The sequence below is a fragment of the Zalophus californianus genome, chromosome 9 (assembly GCF_009762305.2).
Source record: "Zalophus californianus isolate mZalCal1 chromosome 9, mZalCal1.pri.v2, whole genome shotgun sequence".
Classification (NCBI taxonomy): domain Eukaryota; kingdom Metazoa; phylum Chordata; class Mammalia; order Carnivora; family Otariidae; genus Zalophus; species Zalophus californianus.
Genome location: NC_045603.1, coordinates 42,554,213 through 42,567,965, shown reverse-complemented (window position 1 = coordinate 42,567,965; position 13,753 = coordinate 42,554,213). Strand labels below are relative to the sequence as shown.

The following is a 13,753-nucleotide window of genomic DNA, read 5'->3' as shown; positions in this document are numbered from 1 at the left end:
AAAAGATGTTCAACCTGACTAGTTATAAGAAAAAAAGCAAATTAAAAGGAATTATTTCTCATAAGTTTGACAAGAATTATAGTGATAACATTAAGCCTTGGCATAGAGCTGAAGAATAGTACTTTCGTACATTCTTAGTGGGAGTACAAATTGTAGAAACCATTCTGGAGAATGAGTTGACAGTATATCAAAATAAAATCATGCATCTCCCTTGACTCAGCAGTTCTACTTCTAAAAAACAATTCAAAAGAACTATTCACAGATGAGCACCAAAATACACATAGTAGAATGATTTCTTTGTTGTGGTAGTGAAAATTGGAAACCTAAATATCCATCAACAAATTATTTATATTGGAGCACCTGGGTGGCTCAGTGGGTTAAGCGTCTGACTCTTGATTTCACCTCAGGTCATGATCTCAGGCTCATCAAGTCCCACACTGGACTCCACACTGGGCATGGAGCATGCTCAAGTTTCTCTCTCTCCCTCTGTCCCTCCCCATTATCCCCCCACCCTCTCTTAAAATAATAATAATAATTATAACTATAATAATATTGTAGTGTATTACATGGCTACTGAAATGAATGAAATGAACTTGTACAAACCCTAACCCTAACTCTACAAAAATGGAAGTTACAAGATGCAAAAACTAAAGGTTGAAGTACCCATTTTCATCTGATAGAAATCCCAAAAAGAGAAAAAAATAAGAACACAGAGAGGGAAGAACTGAAGATACAGCAGTCATAAATTTTTTGTAACTAAAGAAAGATGCAGGGAGCCTGGGTGTCTCAGTCGTCGAGCATCTGCCTTTGGCTCAGGTTGTGATCCTAGGGTCTTGGGATCAAGCCCCACATCAGGCTTCCTCCTCCCCCTGCTTGTGTTCCTTCTCTCGCTGTCTCTCTCTCTCTGTCAAATAAATAAATAAATAAATAAATAAATATCTTTAAAAAAAAGAAAAGAAATGGGCGCCTGGGTGGCTCAGTCGTTAAGCGTCTGCCTTCGGCTCAGGTCATGATCCCAGGGTCCTGGGATCGAGCCCCACATCGGGCTCCCTGCTCGGCGGGAAGCCTGCTTCTCCCTCTCCCACTGCCCCTGCTTGTGTTCCCTCTCTTGCTGTGTCTCTCTCTGTCAGATAAATAAAAAAAAAAATCTTAAAATAAATAAATAAATAAATAAATAAATAAATAAAATAAATTAAAAAAAATAAAAAAAAGAAAAGAAAGAAAGATGCATACCCTCAGTTGAGAAGCCTCATAAAGTACAGAGCAGGGTAGAAAAAATAAAGCAATACATATTTATATGTAGTACAGAAGTATTTAAAAGCATTGAACACAAAGAGAAATTCTCAACATCTCTAGAGTGAAAACAGTAAGCTTAAATTTGAATCACTGACCTAAGGTTTCTGAACAACATGAGACGTAAAAAGTTAAAAGACTAGCATATCCTACAGTGGATGAATTATGGACTCTGTTGTAAATAATGTTGAAATAAATGGTTTGCAGTATGGAAAACACAATGAAATTATGACCGTATGTCAGAGAAATAAGCTCCATGGAATGAAGAGATATTGTGAAAAGAAAAAAACACAGAATTAGTAGAAAGTGTATCCTAGTATCTTTTCTCTCTCTCTGTGGAGAATAATTTTTTAATAAGAACAAAAGGCATTAATGATATAAAAGAAAGTGATCTATAGTATTACATCAAAAGTAAAGATTTTCTCAAGCAAAGGCCTCTCTGATGAAGTTAGCAGTAAGAAGTTATTTGCAACATCCAAAACTGACAAAGGATTAAGATCTGGAACATACTAAGAAGTCTTATAAGTTATCAGGAAATGGGGAAACCAGAAAGAATAGGGAAATGATATGAATAGGCAATTTATACATGCCAACACCATGTATATAACGAGAGAAAACCATTAACAGTAGTAATCATAGATGTGCAAATAAAAATAATGATATATGCTGTATGATCATCATATTGTGAAAAATTCAAATAATGTCAAGTTTTGATGCAGATGCAGGGAAACAAAACCCTGATGCATTGCTATTAGATGGAATCAGTGGAAATAAAATCTATTGGTTAGTTGAATATGGGTATGCACATGTCCTATAATCAGAAAAAAAATTCTAGGGAAATCCTTGCTCGGGTACACAAAAAGGCATCGATAAAAGTCCTCACTGAAGTACAATAGTAGTAAAAGGTTGAAAGCAGTCCGGATATCAGTCAACAGAAGACTCGATAACTTGGGGGAGGTACTGAAAAGGATAATTCCAATATTTATCAAAATAAAATTTCCAGTTCTATATAGGTTGAGTGAAAATAATAAGAAATACAATGTAACACATGTAGTTATATATGAATCTGATATTTATATGAGACTTATGCAATTCATACATATATATAAATATGTATGCATTATGAGAAATAATACTATATATTTTACACTGACACCCATAAGAAATTTATGGAGGGTGTGGATTGGAAGGATATAAAGCAAGCACGAAATAGACCAAAAGCATATGAGAATGGGACCATATAGGGAGATGAGGGACATAAAACTATAAAAATGAATATTTATCAGACATTGACTGGTAATGTACCAAGAAATACACCTCAGTTTAATCCGTGTCTTTGAGATCCTCCTCAAATTGTAACATTCAGCTTGGGGGAGGCCATAGTGCAACAAGCATTCATGTATGTGACTGTCAGACGATACTTTTCAGGACCTAAACTCCAATCTGTGTTTTTGGAATATATAATAACCTAGTCAGTTCCTGAGTATATAATAATGGATAGGAGCAGTTTTACCACTCTTGACTAGCAAGGCCACTTTTAACCACCTCCGTCTTAGTCTTTGTCTAGTTTCTAAGATATTTCTGTTTTATTCATTCAGTAGATGTTTACTGAACTCTAATTACATACCACAAACTCTCAGAATTTATCCCTGTCCTGTGTTGATAACCCTTCCACTTCTCTGATTGCTCCATTATTTTATTTTTTTTCATTTTAATCTACCCCTAAACCTCAAAATAGCCAAAACTAAACCATTCTATTTTTGCCTAAAATACTCTTTAGATTAATCCTCTATTCTCATAGTTTCTTCATATTGTCAGTTTGCAAATCCAAATCTATTTTTTTCATCTGGACATTGATGCTTTCATATCATCCTACTACCTCAAACTCAAATATAAATCAGTTGACTTTCATCATCTTCCCCCCAAAAATCATCTTGGATTGCCAATTACTATTGTCTTCCTTGAACACTAAAAAAAAAAAAAAAAAAAAAAATTCATATATTTGTTTTGCTCTTCTCTTTCCTTCACCAATCATATCAATTCCCCATAAATCCGTATTAGTTTCTTATTGCTATTGTAACAAATCGCTACTAACTGGCTTAAAACAATATAAATTTATTATCTTATGGATCTGGAGGACAGAAGTCTGAAATGGGTCTCACTGGGCTAAAATCAAGGTGTCAGTGAGGCTGCATTCCTTACTTATTCTAGGGAAAAATCAGTCCTTCCTTCCTTCCGTCCTTCCTTTTTTCTTTCCTTTCCCTCCTCTCCTCTCCTCTCCTCCCTTCCTTTTCTATCTTCTAGAGGGTGCCCACATTCCTAGGTTTATGGTCCCCTTCCATCTTCAAAGCCCACAGTGGTTGGCTGTCTTTTTTATGGTGCCATTCCTCTGGTTCTCTTTTTTGTCTGTCTCCCTCTTCCTCAATGACCCTTGTGTATATACTGAACCCACCTGGATAATCCAGAATAATTCCCTGGAACAGCTGGTTCGATCCTCAACCCTAATTTCTCCTTGCCATGAACATTCACAGGTTCTGGGGATAAGGATTTGAACATGTTTGTGGACCCATTATTCTACCCACCACACCATTCAATCCATATCAATTCAAATATCACCCCCCTTTTTTTGCTTTTCTCCATATTTCATAATTTAGGACCAAACCCTGCAAAATCCTTTTCCTTCCAAACCCTTCTAGGGTTCCCCACCAGGTACCTTGCATGTGCTCAAACCAAGTCATTTTGGTTTAACATCTCACCTGGGCCGTTATCCTAATTCTTACGTCACAAATGTTCTTTTTCAAATTAAGTCACATCATCTTTAAGTATCCACCACAAACTCCCACCCCCTCTCAAAAGAGTTGTGAAATTTCCTAAGACAATTTAATCCACCTTTTTAAAAATTCAGTAAATATTTGATGCTTAAATGACTGAATAAATTCAGACCTTGTTTAGTAGATATACAGGCTTTATTGTACCTAGGAGAGAACAGTATCTCTTAAAAGTAAAAATTAAACAGTTCATCCTAGGGTTAGTATTACTTTATTACCGCCCCCTTCCCATCCCCGCCCACACTAGCAAACTACTGAGAACAGCCCCAGGTGTTACTCTGTCCTTTCCTGCAGGATTTAAACTCAATGATTTCCAGGTTAAGCCTCATCTTGATATCCTCAAAAACCCAATTTGGCAATTCCCTATTATCATCTGCCCGTACCCAGAGCCTTTAGCAAACCTCCTTTCCTGAGGCCACTGCCTGTCTTTTTAGAAAAATTCCTTTTTCAATTCCTCCAAACTCACAGTCTTTTCCAACTGGCTTGCATTCAGTTTCTTCTGGAAATGACTACAGGTCTTTCAGGCTACACCAAAAATATAATTCTTTAAATTCCAGAATTTCTCAGAAAAAGTTTTTTATTTCACCATTCATGGCCCTTGCAGGCCAAATTACTGCTACATGATCATTAATAAATCATGATATTAGTTTATCTGAAGATAATGTGATCACTTTCACTGACAGGGAAACCAGGGACTGTAATTCAATATCCAATAACATTTGAAGAAGGAAGTATTTCTTCACAAAGCTTTCTGGGTAAAAAGTGCTGTATAATTTCAAAATAACAGAATCATTTTGGCAACAGAGGAAACGAGCTTCAAGGATTCTGGGCTATGTCTTTCCTCTGATGCATTTTTAGAGATCTCTCTGAGGGAGAAAAGTCCTAGGTTGGGGGGGAAACCAGTGTTGCTGTAATTGTTGATAAAAAATCAATAGTTCTAACAAAAGAACCAGGATCTAAGACACTGTGAGTGGAAGACCAAAACATTTGGGGACTTAAAAGTTAAGTGTGCTGAGGTGCCCAGTGCTGTTCAGCAGTTCACATGTATCTTTGCTGTTGTCAAAAGGTCAAAAAGACAAGCATCATGGAAACCAAATAGAGAAAAAGTAAACTCCCGTTTTGGGGTCTTCATTGGTTGTCTCTGACCTGGAAGAAGGAGTTACAGAGCCATAAAGTAAGTCATCTTGTCACTGTTTGAATTAATTATAAGCTACCTGGAGGGTTACGATGAGGGAACCAACAACTCGTCACTGCTTCCAGCACCATGAAAATGCCCAGAATCTATCAGAACAAGAGTTCTTGCTGAAAATCTCCTCACACGTGATCCTGACTGCTTCCCTGAGACAGGCAGTGTATAGCACTGCCTGCACACAAATGATGTGTGCAAAATTTAGAATAGGAAATATCTGAGGGCGATCGCTTATGAACACTCTTCATTCCTGTTTCAATCACTGAAAGTCTTCAACATCCCACACTTCCTCCTCCTTTCTTTGCCAGGACACCTGACTGGTACTGTTTTCAGAATTCTCTTCCTGACCTTTTTCTCTATTGAACAACCCACCCCCCCCCAACTCATCCATTGTCATGCAAGACTCTTTCCGATGGATAATGAACTGTTCTATGTCCCTAAGCTTTCTCCCAGGACCTCTTCAAAGTTTTCCCACACAGATGACAGTGGAAAGACAGTCTTCCAAAGGAGCCAGAGGACTAGCCCAAAGCAGCATTTCAGAAGTGTAAATTTTCTTTCACATTTGCTGTGTTATCATTAACATGTGCATAAATTTTGCTTCCTACGTCAATTGTATCTGAGTTTGTATGAATCTAAGATGTATGATATTGTTTACCAACCACTGAAAATTGGTACTACTGGAAGATAGGCTTTGATTAATTATGACTTTCAGTATTCCCATAAGCCTCTTTCCTGAAGCCCTTTCTTTTCCTCCTGGTCCAAGGGAACGTACATGTGTATACTGAGAGATTGTAGAGGTGACATTCCCCCTCATTCCCTAATTCTACTTCCTGACCCCTACTTTTCCAACTGCCTATAAAATTTGATCTTCATTTAAGACTATTTATCTCATATCATGCTTGTTAAGCTCACTTTATTCAATGTGGACTTTCAGACCTGGCTCTGTCTTTTCCTACCAGACTTCTACCACAATTCTGGGAGATTTCAGTGTTTATATAAACAACAAAAAAAATCACATTCTAATTTCAAACTCCCCAGACCTCTTTCACCTTACCCTTTCCTCCTCTGCACTGTAGGCCTTTTCCAAGGGACATGCCTTTAAGAGGTCACTCGAAACCTCAAAGTTCTGCATTCCCTATATTGGGTACAAATTCTTGGTTTTTCACCTCTCTCATCCTATCCTTCCCACCAGATATGCACAAGAATCACAACGAACCCTCTGGTCCCAGTTCTCCCATTGTCTTTGAATTTATCAGTTTCAACCTAGTCTACTTCATTTCTCACTGACAAGGTCTTTCATCTGAAGTTCGACATCACAAGCCACCTGCTAAACCCAAATCCTTGAGCAGTAAGAGCTACTCTGTTCTGTTTCTGCATTTTGGAAGTTGAGAATACTAGAGAAAAAGCCCTTAGTTCTTTGATCTGGCATGACTATGAATTCATGGTTTCCAACCTTAGCTAGGACCTCAGCCTCATGTCAGTAATCTTACTTGTCCTAATCAGTTCCCTCCAGCTTCCCCTCAAAACCCATTCAGCACCTGCTCCCCTCAAACCTCTTCTCCTCTCAGACAGGAATCTTTTTATTTCAGTAGATTTCAGCCTCCTACTTCATACTTCAATCAAGAAAACAAATGTTCTCTCCTTCAACTTCCTACATCCTTTCTCACAAAATTTATTATCATATTAACAAATAGCTCAAGATCATTTTTATTTAAAGTGAAAAACAAAGTGCCTATATCTGTTATTCTCAATCATTTGAGAGGTCCTATCCTATTTGATAGCTTAGAATATGAAAATAGACCAGATCTGGTCTGAATAATTATAGACAACAGGTGCTCTAGTCTATGTATTCCTGCCTCAATGGGAGCGAGATAAAATATTACCCGGTCCTCCATTTATTGCTTATAAACCACTTACTTTAAATTCTGACACAGTGCAATTAGAGTTCTAAAATGGAAAGCTCAGAGACTGTGCCACTTTCAAGTTGAAAAAGACAGTGCATCTTTGATCACTGCAATGGAGAGAGAGCTGCTGAGACCTCATTCTTTAGAATTCACCTCTTCAGAGTCCTCACTTTCATCAAAGCACTGTCTGCTGGTATCGTTTACAACTCAGGAACACCACAGTTGCTGTGTTGGTGGTCTGGGCTCTGCACCTAGAAACAATCCCAACCAACTTCTTGCAACATTCGAGAGAAAATAGTCAGCTAGACATTTGAAATTACCTCTCTCCAATGAAAGAACTCAGTGTCATTAATCTTCAAATGCTTTATCACAAGCAGGAGAACTTGTGATAATTTAATGAACTATGTTTGTACTTCCAGATTGAGAAGGCACAAAGCTAATGCAGATGGCTTTGCTTTTGAAAAGACTAGTTGAAAACTGCAAGCTTTCAGCTGAGCTTCCAGTTTACCAAGCCTCAATATTTCTTTCCTTTCTGAAATATGAAGTACAACAGCCTTATATAAGTAGAAAAACTTTAAGACAGCACTGTGTTCCATTTCATAGTTCTGAATTTTTTTTCCCAAAATTGTGTTCTCCCTTCATTTTCTGTCAGAAGCAGTGCATTTACATTGACTAATCTGGATTACTTCATGAGTGGGAAATGCATCCTTCTTCAACTATTCTGGCAAGCCAGCAAAAACAACAGACTCCAATGTGAGGCAAATTTTAGGTTTCACCTTCATAAAAAAATCAAGGATCTGTCCAAAATACTGGCAGCTAGGATAAAAGTTTACGTGCAAGTTCCCCCCAAAATGTTGGTTAAATCCCGTAGATCTTGGCATTTTCCTGTCTTCAGCACAAAATGTTATCATTCTCAAGGGTAACTTTCCTCAGGCTCAGCCCTTTTTTCTTGTGGTTGGGATTTCTGTTCTTACTCCAGGTAGACTTTCAACAGCTCAGATAGCTGGACTCACTCCAGACTGCCAAGACCTATGCCCCCAGGTCCTTCACTAGATAGGAGATGCAGCCTCTGGCTTTGAGATGGCTGAGCACGGAGGAGCCTGATGGACTCCACCCTGAGTCCGGTATCCACCAGTTTAGCAGCGCCTCCAACAGGCATCCAACTCTCCACTGGCACTGACAACTCCGCCTCAGCCTCAGAGTCCCAGCTTCATGCCTCTGCCCATGCCTACCCTCCTGCTGGCTGTATCTTCTCCTGCAGACTCTGGGGTGGCAGGTCTACTAGCCCCTCTGGGGCCATGCTATGCCATCAGCAGAGGCTGAAGCTTTTTGTTCATCATATTTTTAATATCTGAAGTTAAAAACTGTTCTCTGATTTTTTTATAGGACCCCATTTTTGTTTCATTGGCAGATATCTTTTCTCATATCCTTGATGATATTAACTACACTTTGTTTTATTTCTTCTGTTGCACCGATGGTCTTTGTTTTCGTGTAAGTTTTTTTTTCCTGTTTTTGTCTCTTCTAAACTGTCTTTTCTTAACTCTCTAGTGATTCTTGGCTGTTCTTTCATTTGTATAAGTGAGAAGCTAACTGGAAGAAGTGCACTGGTGTGTGTTGGTGGGTGGAGAGTATAAACCTGGCTGTCTAGAATTCTAGGAGCTAGGCAGGAGAAGCAGCCTGCTGGTCTGGCATTTCAGTTTGCAGATTTCTGCATCCTACCATGTTTCGCTCCTACTGTGTTTAGCTCCCCACCTTATCCTGTGCCTGTTGTCTCTGAACCCAGAAGCAGCTTGGCTCAGTTTCTCCAGACTAAGCGTATTATTACCTATGACAGATGTGGGTGGGGTGGTTTCCTGACTGCTCAGAAAGTTTAAAGGACCGGGGAAATTCAATCTATTGGTATATAGATTTTCAACCAATCATGTTGCCAATCATACCTCACCCCATGTTCTAAGCATTCTGTAAGGAAAATCAGATCAATTCTTAGAGATACTCCATTTCTTGTAGGCATTTGGAATCCTGTTTCTTCTAGTCTGCTAAGACCATTAAACTTCCTCCATCAGCTTGTTGTCTAACTTAAAAAAAATTCTTTCATCCACTATTCTTCACTGATTATTTTAGTGAAATTTTTAGAGGAACTGAGGCACAAGGATGGTTAATCTGCCAAGTTTAACGGGAAGGGCTCAATAGTTAACTGTTGGTATTTCTAAAACAAGGCTTTCAGTTTCCTCCCCAGATATAAATCTGACCTAACGTTCATTTGTCATCTTAATGACAATTAAGGAAGGGAGTTAAGCCTGCTCACCAGCCTCTTAACTCCCTTCCATGCCTGTCTTTTATGGAAGGAACCCGACATGGGGCTCGATCCGAGGACCTTGAGATCATGACCTGAGCCGAAACCAAAAGTCGGCGGCTTTACCAACTGTGCTGCCCAGGCCCCTCTCCCCCTCATCCTTTAAGGCCATCTCTGGCTTCAACTCTGAGAAGCATTTTCCTCTGATTAGCCACCACCAAAAATTGCTGGGACTTCCATAGTTCCTTATATTTTATAATTTGGCTTATATTTTTATAATATGACTGTTTCCTACATTAGACAAATCATCACATGAGTGTAATGAGTCTGTCATTCATGTTTGCATTCTCTCAGTGCCTGGCACAGTGCCTCACATATAGTAAGTACTCAATATGTACTTGTTGAAGGAAAGAACAAAGGAGAACTACGGGCTTGCTTAAGGGTAAAAAGCAATTAGGCTAAATACTTTCAATTAAGATTAGTGTTTATCTCTAGCTTCAGAATTAACCAACCATAAGGAACACCAGTGAGACTCCTAATGAAGAAACTAGAATTCAATCATCTAATTGGAAAATAATACTGGAACAGGGACTGTAGAAAATAATTGTTTCCGGGGCACACATAGCACAGATTCTTTTCTTCCATTTTTCTGTAAGATAACTTCTTCTTACTGAGTTCTGAGGAAAAGATGTCTCAGGAAATACAATCAATAAATCCTACCTTGAGGATGGGAGAGGGAAGCTTGCAAGCTAACAGAGAAAAATGGAGAAACATTAACTTGGCTCCATTGAGAAAAAAAGATCTTTAATAGAAGGAAAGGATAGAATGACATATAAATATGCCATTTATGAGACAGACGATCAAGATTCAAGAAAAATATGGAGAACAGCAATAATTTAAGAGAATATGGAATGGATATTATATCACTGAAATCAAACCTTAAAATACATGAAGAAAACACCTGAATTACATAGAGCAAAATTGATAATCAACATAATATAAAATGGTATCAAAGGAACAAGCTGAAGTCAATACTGGGATATGTCCTAATAAAAGCCTTAAGTTTCAAGAAATAATCAAGAATTCTCTACACTTCAAAAGCAGAAGGAAAGTAAACAGATCACCATCAGGAAACCGAAGTCAAGAGCACTTCAGACTACCAGACAGTGGAGTGACATCTCCAAAAGTCTGAAAGAGAAAGTGTGTGACCCAAGGCTGCTCTGCCCTCAAGCTGTCCCTGTTACATGGTGGCTATGCGAGCTTCTAAGAGATGCCAATTTCCGAGAGCCTTTCCACTCCTACACTTCCACTTCCACTCCTACTCCACTTCTCATACTTAACAGTCACTGACTTCTACGACTGCAGTTTCTGGGACCCAAAAGGCTTCTTGAGGAAAGAAAGCATGTTTTATTCTACTTTGGACCATCAGGGCCAGGGAAACCCCTCTCTTCTTTGTTTCAGTATAAACTCTCTAAAGTCCCCTTTTCCACTTCAGGTGGGCCTATATCCATTACCATCTACTTACACACACACACACACACACACACACACACACACACCACTCAAGGACAGGTGGGGTTCAGATTCTGAGTTAAGTTCTTGGCATTTCTGCTTCCAACCCTGGCACTGTAAAAACAAAAAGCAGGCCTGTCTTCTTGGAATGAGGCTGGAGGAATCATTTATTCTTTTCTGAGTCTTATAGCAATAGGAACCAAACATAAATGATTATCTCTACAAATTATCTTGCCATATTCATCAGAGTCCTTGGTGAAACAGAGGGAATGGACAAAGTCTTTCAGCAAGAAAAGTATATGATACTTAATCTAAGTGATAAACTCACTAACTGCCAGAACTAAAACAATATAATGAGTAACTGTTGCAAGGGTAAAATATATGTTCTGCAAAGCTTTGACTTTATTTGACAGTTCAATTTCATTTATCTTTAATAAAGTATAACTTTTGGATTCTGTGTATCACTCATTCGATCAGATCACTTTCTTCCACCCAGCTCAGATCATACAGACTTATTGTGCCCACTTTTCTTCTTTAATGTCTCAAAAGGATTTTATAAACTGTGGCCATATTAACTAAATCTCCTGAATATTTGACAAAATGTTTTTAATATCCTTGCTTTATTCAAATTCTAATTAAGAATTTGTTATACTTACTATATTTATATTAAAAAATAGCCCCCAAACTTAGCAGCCTAAAGCAAGGTGGTTCTCACTTGGGGTCTGTACCATGAATATAGTGAGATGTTAGCTGGGGCTGTAATCAACTCAAGATGACTCAATCACATGGTAGACAATTGATATTAGCCAGGTACCAGCTGGAAGCTCAGATCTGGCTGTTGAGCAGAGCACTTCATATAGCCCCTCCAGTTTGGCAGTCTCATATAGTCTGACTTACTTGGTGGCTCAAGTCTTGCAACAAGCAATGAAGACACTTTATGGCTTTTTCTTGCTTAGTTTGAGAAGTCACACAGCCTCACTGCAGCCCCAATCTATTGTTACAATCAAGTGACAAATCACTTTACCCAACTAGAGAAGACATACACCCCACCTCTTGATGTGAGGTCAAGTTCACTATGTAACAACACTTTATGGGATGAGATACTGTTCCAGCCATCTTTGGAAAACACAATCTCTTATTGGATTCAAGGCAGTCGACTGTCTTAGTGTAGACACCAAAGATATTAGGAATGTTGCCTTACGTCTCTATAGGTATAAAATTAGTCTTCCACATATATCATCTTCCAATTAATTCCAGGTACAATAAATTCTGTTACCAATTACTCTTTCAAATTGTCACCTTGCTATAAGCTTTGAAGGAAAAGAACTGATAGCCTTCATATAAGATTTTGATTTCCTGCATGGGCTCTGATGAAGGAAGAAAACTGATCTCTCTTTAAAATAATGGTTCTAATGATGGCCAATTGGGATTAATCAGAAAAAATAAAGAAAACTCTTCATTATTTTTTTATTTCATGCAAAAAACACAAAGGAAATAAATGTATACTGAGTTACATTTGTCTGCTAGATTGTGCTAAGCACTATACCTAGATATATATCTACATCTACATCTCTAAGTATATCCATACTTACACCTATAGTCAGTCAGTCCTTCAGTAGAGACAGTGACATTCAGTAGCTTCCCAAAGTCATACCTAATTTGTAGCAGAGTTCAACTTTTGAAATTCATTATTCAGTTACTTCAAAGCTTGTGCCCTTTCCACATCATTTATGTTAAAATATTAAAGTACATGCTTTTTCTTGATGTAATGGTCATCTGAATATATCCTCAAAATTACCTTTCCTTGACAACATGTATTTTCTTAAGTTCTACACGAATCTCTTCAACTACTGGATAAGTGTGCAACTTTCATAAGTGACATATAATGATTTCCTTGAATATAGTCACGTGTTCCATATTGGCTTTCTCATCACCTGAAAATCCCAGGAAACTCAACATACAGTTGCAAAGGTGAAAATCTTTTCATTTATATCTAAACTTATTCAGCCATAGCTCAGAAATCCCATCCTAACCTGATAAAAGGAATACATAAACACAAGAGACCTTGCATAAAATTTGTCACCAGATGGGTAATTCTTTTATTCAAATCCTTCCAAATAACTTTGCCTTGCTTAGATATCCAAAAACTACACAAATTAGCTCACATAGGTTACTGAAGAAAGAAATCTGAAAATGTGTATCTGCTAATACATTTTTATAATCTACACAATCAAATCTCCAAAATTTTTACCATTTCGGCTTTTCTATAGAACATTCGAAATGCCATCTCAATAATATCTTAATATATATCACATGATTTCAGAGGGATGAATTATTATTATTATTACCTCCCTGAGATGACACAAAAAGTTCTTCCATGTTCCACTATGCCTACTTTATACCTGTGTTATAACAATCATGAACTAGGGGTATTTAAATTTTTAAGTCTGTTACCTCAGGCATTGTGCCATGCTATATTTGGATCTGTGATGTGGTGTCTGATAGAGAATTATAGCTGCAAACTGACAACTGTATTAAGAATAGCTAATTTAGTTGTGCACAATAGGGTTTTTTATGGTAAACTGTGATACCTCCCCCCAGAGTCCCCCAGCCAAAAATCTTTGAGATTGGGGAGAACTAGTTACTCCTCCTACCCAACTATAATGAAATTCAGACCAAATTCTGCCACACATACAGACATTTATTAAACAAGCATTTCTGGGGCACCTGGGTG

At 38.0% G+C, this 13,753-nt stretch overlaps 1 pseudogene; it reads right to left on the bottom strand.

Annotated features, from left to right (window-relative positions):
- Positions 1 to 7,257: 7,257 nt before the first annotated feature.
- On the bottom strand, positions 7,258 to 9,679 carry LOC113922390 (annotated as a pseudogene).
- Between the last annotated feature and the right edge of the window lie 4,074 nt (positions 9,680 to 13,753).